Raw genomic sequence first — 9,005 nt, 5'->3', positions numbered from 1 at the left:
CATCCTCATCATCAAGTGAAGAGGATGTTAGAGCAAGACTTTTTCCCCTTGAAGATTCACTAGAGTGCTTATCGAGATTGAACTCGTGAGCCATTAGTGATCCCATTAGTTCATGAAGATAAAGAATGGACAAGTCTTTGGCTTCCTCTATGGCGGTCACTTTATGTTGCCACTTGGTGGTAAGACTATGAAGAATTTTCGAATGATGTCCTCAGACTCGAAATTTCTTCCTAGACTTTTTAGTTCATTTATAATGCACGAAAAGCGAGATGAAAAACTATTTATGGATTCGTCCTTTGACATATGGAACATCTCATATTATTGCATGATAAGGTCAATACGATGTTTTCTAACTTGAGACATCCCCTCGTATGCAAGAACAAGGGAGTCCCAAATTAATTTAGCCGTAGGACATCCAGAAATCCGACTTACTTCGACGTCTCCTACACATCGTTGAAGAATTGACATTGCTTTTGAGTTCTTTTCGGCCAGTTTAAAATCAATTTCATTGTAGTCTTTTTCGGCCTTGACTTTAGTAGAACCCGTAATAATGTCAGTTTCCTCAATGACCATAGGTCCGTCCTCTATAATTTTCCAACATTGATAGTTAATACTCTTAATGTAATGCTCCATCTTGAGCTTTCACCAACCAAAATTCTCACCGGTAAAGACCGGGATCTTGAAGTGTTTTGAAGAATCCATTTCCCCAAAATCAAACTCTAAGGCGGTTAACCTCGATCAAGAGCACGAGGCTCTTATACCAATTGAAGAGTTATGGATTCTAAGTACCTAAGAGGAGGAGGGGTGAATTAGGTACTATTTTAAAATTTTAACTTTAATCTTTATTATTTAAAGATAAGTTGATGAACAATGTGAAGAACAAATGGATACATAAATTAATAAAGTGATTAAATGTGTTTCACGGAAGTTCAAGGAAACAAGTGATGTTTGGAAGTGACAGTTGTTCTGACTGTTACTCGATGATCTTAGTTTATGAAGTAAAAACAGAAGACCAAGAGTGACAATATTCAGGACTGTTACTAACAAAATCGTAAAATGAAAACGAGTAAATAAGTTGCAGCGGAATTAAAAGCGAAGAGAAAAGCAACACAACGATTTTGAATTGGTTCGGACGACACTCTAAAGGGCTACGTCCAATATTATTTTATTGATAAGTGAGGTAATCTACTCCAACTACTTTAAAACACGAACAACAAAAGGACCAACAACCTACTCCGGTTGCGACACGAGTTCTAAGACTACTCCGTTTATGAACTCTACACTCTAACTAGAATGTTTACAAACCAAGTTTCCTTAGACTTATTCTTCGAAAATAATTGAGAAGGACAACTTATTGTTACAAACGTTTCTAGATGAGAGAGTACAATACTTTGAAGTAACAGTGATTTCGACTGACACACTTGAAGATTTTAGAAAATTTTTGCTAATTAAAAAGCTTTGGGTTCTTAAAACTGATTTTGCAAAATGCTTTGATTTCTCAAGTAAAAGTCTTGCTTTCAAAGTGAAAAGAAGGGTTCCTTTTATAGAGGAAGCACACTAGAGGAGGCAAGCTAGGGTTTGTGAGTCAAAGCATTTGAAAAGAAACAAAAACTTTAACTTTCCCATGTTTGCACCAAAAGAGCTACCTTCTAAGAAGAGAAAAGAGGAAAAGAGGATTTGTAATTTCCTTAAGAGTCTTTGGCTTTTTCAGAAACAAAGAGAGAAGACATTCATAACAAAACAAATTCTTGAGAAGAAATGGAAAAAAGCAAACTTTGTTTTACAAAAGCCAAAGATAAGTCTTAGCACATTTTAGGAAAACTTTTGAACTAGAAAATAGCATATCCTTTTCCAAAGACCACCCTTCAAATATTTCAAACTTAAAAACTCTATTTTAAATCTGATGTATAAAAGTCCATTTTAATAAAGGTGAAATATTCAAGATGAAAGACTTGCTTCAAGTGTGACGGGTCAAACGTGACAGTCAAACACACTGTTACCATTACATGTATTCTACCCTTTCATCTTTACATAGGTTGATGATGTGACCATAACTAGCGCATATTTAGCTCCCGAATTAGCCTTGTTCCCATGCTTTTTAGTGCATATTTGGGTCATTTATTATCTTTAGTTCTTTGTTTTGCATATTCTTTGAGATTTTGATCCCTTGGTAGGAAAGGAGTAAGAATCTTGCATTTTCATGGCAAAACGAGACTAAATTGATCGAATCCAATGACCAAGCATCAAGGAGAGACAAGATTAGAAGGCCTTTGTACATATTATAGTAGATGAGCAATGTTGAGAAAGGATCCTTGAGTCCCTGAGGAAATCCCCAAGGATTTTATGAAGAAAAGGGAAGAAAAGAAGAAGAAATATTGCTGAGGTACAATCCGTGCGGTTTCTCCACAATCCGCCCGTCCTCCACAAGCACAATCCGTGCGTTTTCCTTCAAAGACGCTCGGGTTAGCAGCCACCAGAATCCGACCGGATTCCCTTGAAGACGCCCGTTTTCCCCCGCCAGAATCCGCCCGTCCCGACTCCAATACGCACGGATTCCAGTACAGCGCAATTTCGTCTTCTCCAAGCTACAAAGAAAGAAGCCCTTCCTTCGAAAAATACCGGCTCCTCCCTGCTCAATCTAAAAAGTGTAATTACTAGTTTAGCCCTTAGTTAACCCTAATGCATCCCCCTAATTTCCACTATAAATACCCCATTAGTCTAATTAGAAAAGTATGTTCTTCTTATCAATTCTTAGAGTAGTTAATATCAATCAGATCTCTCTTTAGTTTTGTAATCAACAATTAATCAAGTTTTAATACAAGTTTTATTTCCTTAATCTCTCTTTTGTTCATCCTTTATTTTGGGTAATTGAAGATTATTTGGGTTATTATTGGGAGATTGACAACCTCTCAATCAAGCATCAAGTACTTCTTTTATCTTTGCTTTATTATTGGAATCATTAGTAGGTATAATCCTCTTAATCCCTTTTTAACTATTGTTAATTACTTTCATTTATTCATCATGTTTCATTTTGTTGGTATGATTGACAACCTTGCTAGCATGATCAACATGATAATGAGTGAGTAGTCTCTTAGCTAGGGTTAATGGGTGATTAGGGGAAACCAACATGGGGAACGATTCATGCTTAAATTAATATGCTTTCATGTTTTATTTGCTTGCTTGTTTTGATCTCAACTCATGCACATGTTATGTTTGATGAAATGCGAGCCTATGAATCCTTGCATTTTTTACCCATCACCTATCTTTTCAATGAGACTTGTAAGACATAAACCAACTCGAGTCTCATTAGACCATGCATGTTGTTGAGTAGGGAAGATTAAATCGACTTGTAGGTGTTGTACAATCTAATCGATTCGGCTCCGGGACCCAAACTTTCCTAGGATTGTAAGATATAACTCAACTCAATCCATCACAACAATAATTCCTTGCTTATAATTTGAGAACATGTTTGTATGATAAATTCCCATGATTCCCCTATGACCCCATGACAACCTAGTGCTTTTTATCAATTGTTTACAACCCTTTTAATTCATCTTGCTTGTTTATTTCCATTGCTATTTTAGTTAGTGACCTTCTACATCAACCCAAATTGTGACACCCCTAAGACACCACTAGTTTCAATAGAAATCTCATCTCAATTCCCGTCCCTTGGGATCCGACCTTTACTTGCCTCTTTACTAATTGTAGAGTTGTTTGTGAAGTTATAAATTGTGTTTTGATTCAGACGTGACCCAACGACAACATCTATTCAATTGTGAACACGAAACGGACCGATCAAAAATGGCGCCGTTGCCGGGGACGGTGTTAGCTTGATTTAGATTTCCTTATATTGTTATTAGTTGTGTCTTTCTTTGCCTTGGGGAAGTAAAACTCCTCAAGGTTTGTTCTAATTGTTTTCAAGTTGTTTGATATTTTGCATGTCTAGAAGGTCACAAGGTGATTTGTTACCTTTTGATCGTGAAATTGAAAGAACTTTGACAACCAATAGGAGACTTGCTAGGAGGAATTTGAGAGGTATTGGTGAGGTTGTAGATATTCAACCAACTATTGAGTTCATCAACCCTTTTGCAAGAGAAGGTGAGGAGAACCCATTACAAAATACCACCCAAAATCAACCTACAATGCCTAAGTTTTCATCACATTCCGTACCCACCGAGGAGAACCTACCCAATGGTACTCCCACACCACAACATCTAACCGGAAATTTTATTGCCAAATCCGCCTTTATCCAATTAGTCGAAAAGAGCCAATTTGGGGGGATGCCTAGTGAAGACCCTCATTCTCATATGGAAACCTTTTGTGACTATTGGGATGCGATTTCTCAAACCGGTGTAACTCAAGACCAAATTCGATGGGTCTTATTTCCTTTTTCTCTAATTGGCACCGCGAAACAATGGTTGAAGGGCCTTGATAAGGCCACTCTCGGAATTGATTCTTGGAAGAAGTTAGCTCTAGCTTTCTACAAAAAATTCTACCCACCGGAAAAGACTAACATGCTAAGAGCTCAAATTACGGGTATGAAGCTTGGGAGCGGTTCAAGGGAATTTGTCGCTCATGTCCTCACCATGGACTTAGCGAATGGTTCTTGGTACAACAATTTTGGAACGGTTTATATGAAGATTCAAGGAACATTCTCAACATGGGATCAAATGGAATGTTCACCGAAGTTGATGACAATCAAACATGGAACAAAATTGAGGAAATGGCGGTCCATAACTCACAATATAGTAGACCTCGCAAGGCTACTAGAGGAGGAAAGAATGAAGTGGACTCCGTTACTCAATTGGGTGCTCAACTTAGTGCTCACATTGACACAATCAATTTGAAGTTTGAAAAAGCTATGGCTAGACTTGAAGAAGCCTCAAAATCACCAAAGCATCATGTTAATGCCATGACGGCATCTTCATCAATCCCAAGTGGGATATGTGAGAATTGTGGAACTTTGGGACATGACCAAAGTGAATGTAGGGGAACAATTGAATAAGTGAATGCTTTCCAAGCATACAAGAGTGGTACCCCTTATTCCAACTATTACAATGAAAACACCAAATTCCATCCAAGACTCTCATACAAAAGCCAAAATGTTCAAAACCCTCAAACAACATACACCCCACCTCCCATGAGAAACCAAAATCAAAGACCCTTTTACAATCAAAACCAAGGCTACCAAAATCAAAATCCATACAATCACCAAAATGACCAAGGTTTTGATGTTCAAAAAGCGGTCCTCCAAATGCAAAAGAATATACAAGAATTTTTCACTCAAATGCAAAAAGATATTCAAGCAAAGGAAACCACCATCAACAACATCCTAGCTCACACCAAGATGTTGGAAACCCAATTGACTCAACTAGCATCTTCAAGATCACAAAGACAAAAGAGGCAATTACCACCTCAAAGTAATCCCCCAAGACATGAAACGGTTAGTGCCATTCACTTGAGAAGTGGTACAAGGTATGAAGCACCGAAGAAGCAAGTTGAGGATGAAGTTATGGAAGCTAGTGATAAGGAAGAAATTGTGCAAAACTCCAAAGATGGAGAATCATCAAAAGAAGAAATTTCAAAGAAAAATGAAGAAAAGGTCAAGGAGAAGGAGCCCATTGTGATTAGACTTCCTTTTCCAAGTCGTCAAGCCAAGCCCAAATTTGATGACCAACTTGGAAAGTTTATGGAAATTGTGAAGAATTTGGAAGTCCCGATTCCTTTCACGGAATTAATCAATCACGTGCCGGCCTATGCGAAATACATGAAAGATATCCTCACAAAGAAGAAGTCGATCCGGAAGCTTGAGACTATCGCCTTCACTAAGGTGAGTAGTGCAATACTTCAAGGAGTTCACCTCCAAAACTCAAAGATCCGGGAAGCTTCTCAATACCGTGTACCATTGGCGACACCACGATCAACAAAGCCTTATGTGATCTAGGGGCTAGTGTGAGTGTTATGCCGTACTCGGTGAGTAAAAGGTTGGGGATGGGAGAGCTTAAATGCACCAATATCACACTCCAAATGGCCGATAGATCGACGAAGACACCATTAGGGATATGGGAAGATGTTCGCATTTAATTGGGAAGTTTTTCATCCCGGTGGACTTTGTCATTGTTAATATGGAGGAAGATTCCAACATTCCAATCATTCTAGGAAGACCTTTCTTACACACCGCGGGTGCGGTGATTGATGTGAAACATGGTGAGCTCACTCTAGAAGTGGGAGATGAAAGCATAACTTTTAATCTTGACAAGACTATGATAGCTCCTCGTTTGCATGAACCGTGTTTCATGATTGATCATTATAGCCGGAAGGATGATAGAAAGAAGTCGGAACTCCAATGGAAGAAGAAAATTGAAGATGCTCCATTCAAAGAGCAAGTGAATTGTGACAAGGAGAGCTTGCAAGGCTCATCAAAATCAAGCAAAGAAGAAGAGGATGGCCTCGTTGGCCAAGAAGAAGAAATGGGAAAGTTGTCTCCACCAAATCAAGAGATTTTCAATGATCAACTTAATGAAGTTTGTGGTCTTTGGGACGACGAATTTGAAGGGATTTTTAATCCCTACATTGGTAATGCCATCGATCAAGACCGACAACAAGGGCCAAGGTCTATTGAAGAGCTTTATAACAATAATGAACAAGCTTTTGATTATTTCTTCAAGGTGTTGAGCAACATCAACAACACCTTGGACATGCCCCCTTGACATCTCATCAAGAATGAGAGTTTGGTGGAGTCCTCCCTAAACCACCATTTGTAAATATTTCTAACTCCCTAACTCGCATTTCAATTCTTATATTGCATTTTTGTCATGTTTGGATTTTTATATACTTTGATCAAGATAATTGTCATGTTTGAGAGAAGTGAGGGAGGGACTAATGATTTCAATTGATGTGTAGTGCTTTAGCTTAGTGTGGGGATGGCAATTACCTAGGCTATCCATGCCTTAGTAGTGCACCCACAATGAAGAACACGAGATATTTTGAAAGAATGGAAGAATGACAAGGGATATGCATTGTACACGGATGGAACTGAATCCGGGTACAAAGGGGTCGAATCCGAGCGGATTCAGGAGAATCCGCCCGTCTTCAGACAATCCGGGCATGTTGGGTAGAAGACGCACGTCCCTCTGAGCTGAACTTTTGAAATATTTTTGACTGTAAGCAAATCCGGGCGTCCTGAATTCAAATCTGCCCGTCTTTGAAAATCCGCCCGTCTTGAAGGGAAGACGCCCGTCTTCTAGGCTGAGGAAAACAAGAAAAATTGATGTGAAGGAATCCGCCCGTCTTCTGCAGAAGACGCCCGTCCCGTGTCTGCGAATCCGAGCGTCTTCACTGAAAGACGCCCATCTTTAGGCGAGTTATTCCCAACCCAGAAAAGGCAGAATCCGCCCGTCCCGAGCAGAATCCGCCCGTCTTGCCCCTGCAGTTCAAATTTTTCGGGTTTTATAAACCCCCTCCCACATTTATTTCTTCATTCATGCATTCATAACACTACTCAAAAACATCAAAACCCTCATCCTCTCCATCACAAAAACAAAATTCCTCAACTACATTCACCAAAATCAAATCAAAACATCCTCTTAACAACAAATCAATCACTCCTTTTTCAATAAAAATCAAAACCAAGCACAAAATCTTCAACCTTTGAGTCGATTTTTGAATTCATAAAGGCAAAGCCTTTCACCTTTAAATCGATTTGGGTACACTATAAATTGAAGATTTTTCACTCTTTTCTTGGTTAATTCATCAATGGTAAGGACTAAGGGAGCAACAAAGGCAACAAAGGCAAAGGCACCAAAGGCAAAGACACTTTCATCAAGGCAAAAGACTCTTCAAGCAAAGAAAGCATTGGCTATGGTGGTAGCAAACCCAAACTTGGAAGTGCAACAACAACAACAACCTTCTATGGGAGCAACAACATCTACTACTCCGGAAATTGATTAACTTTTGCACTATCCGGAGGTAACTTTTATTTCCAAAACCCATAGAGACACTTTTGCCAAGTTCGCTAGGAAATCATTTCAATCCACCAAGTTTATTTGTGAAGATACCTTAGATAAGTTGGGTGTCCTTGAGCAAACTAGAGCCTTCTTTAAAGCCATGGGGTTGGAGAAATTGTTTGAATCAAAAGAATTGACATACCCCTCCCTTACCTTGGAATTTTTGAGTTCTTTGAAAGTCAACAAGGTTGAGACTAGGGATAACCTCGAGTTTCGTCTAGCTAATGTTAGTAGATGCATCTCCTTTAGGGAAATGGGTGAAGCTTTGGGTCTTAGTGATGAACCGAGTTATTTTAAGAATGTTGGAAAGTATGACCCCGACCCTCTTTGGGAGGCAATTTCCGGAAGGAAATTTGAGGACTTTCATGCGAGTCGTGCTCTTTTAGTCCACCATCCGGGCATAAGAGTATGGCACAAGGTCATAGGAAACACCATCATTGCAAGAAAAGATACCAACCATTTCACCAAACTTGATTTTGTTCTTCTTGAGTCGGCTTTGAACATTGGAAGAGTACACACGAAGCCTTTCAACTCTCTAAGGCTTTTGGTAGATAGATGGCTCAACATTGATTGTGGGAAGAAAGGCACTACCGTTATTGTGAATGGCGGCCTAGTCACTATCCTAGCTAAATACTTTGATCCTAACTTCAACAAAGATAACAAGTATGAAGCGAAAGAGGGTGGTCATCTTGTTGATATGCATACTATGATACACAAGTACAAGTGGGTTGCCAATAACGCTCTTGACACCAAGTATGGATGGCTCACTAGTGAGGCTACATCGTTTACTTTGCCTTCAAAGATTTGTCGTCTAAGCGTCCACTGGACCAATTATCTACTTCCCCTTTCAAAAGAGGTCGAGTATATTATCCGACAACAAAAGGGTGAACTTGAAATACCCTCCTCTTCCATTGTCACACCACCCTACCCTTTCGAGTACCAAGAGTTCAAGCCCGATGGCGTTGAAGCAAGAAATGATTATTTGACTCTTCTCATGCA

General features: G+C 39.2%; 1 pseudogene; it reads right to left on the bottom strand.

The window, feature by feature from the left end:
• Positions 1-4,514: 4,514 nt before the first annotated feature.
• On the bottom strand, positions 4,515-4,593 carry LOC141615959 (small nucleolar RNA R71; annotated as a pseudogene).
• Positions 4,594-9,005: the final 4,412 nt, after the last annotated feature.

This window comes from Silene latifolia, chromosome 11 (assembly GCF_048544455.1).
Source record: "Silene latifolia isolate original U9 population chromosome 11, ASM4854445v1, whole genome shotgun sequence".
Lineage (NCBI taxonomy): Eukaryota > Viridiplantae > Streptophyta > Magnoliopsida > Caryophyllales > Caryophyllaceae > Silene > Silene latifolia.
Note: the sequence above shows the minus strand (reverse complement) of the source record. Positions and strands in the feature narration are given on the sequence as shown.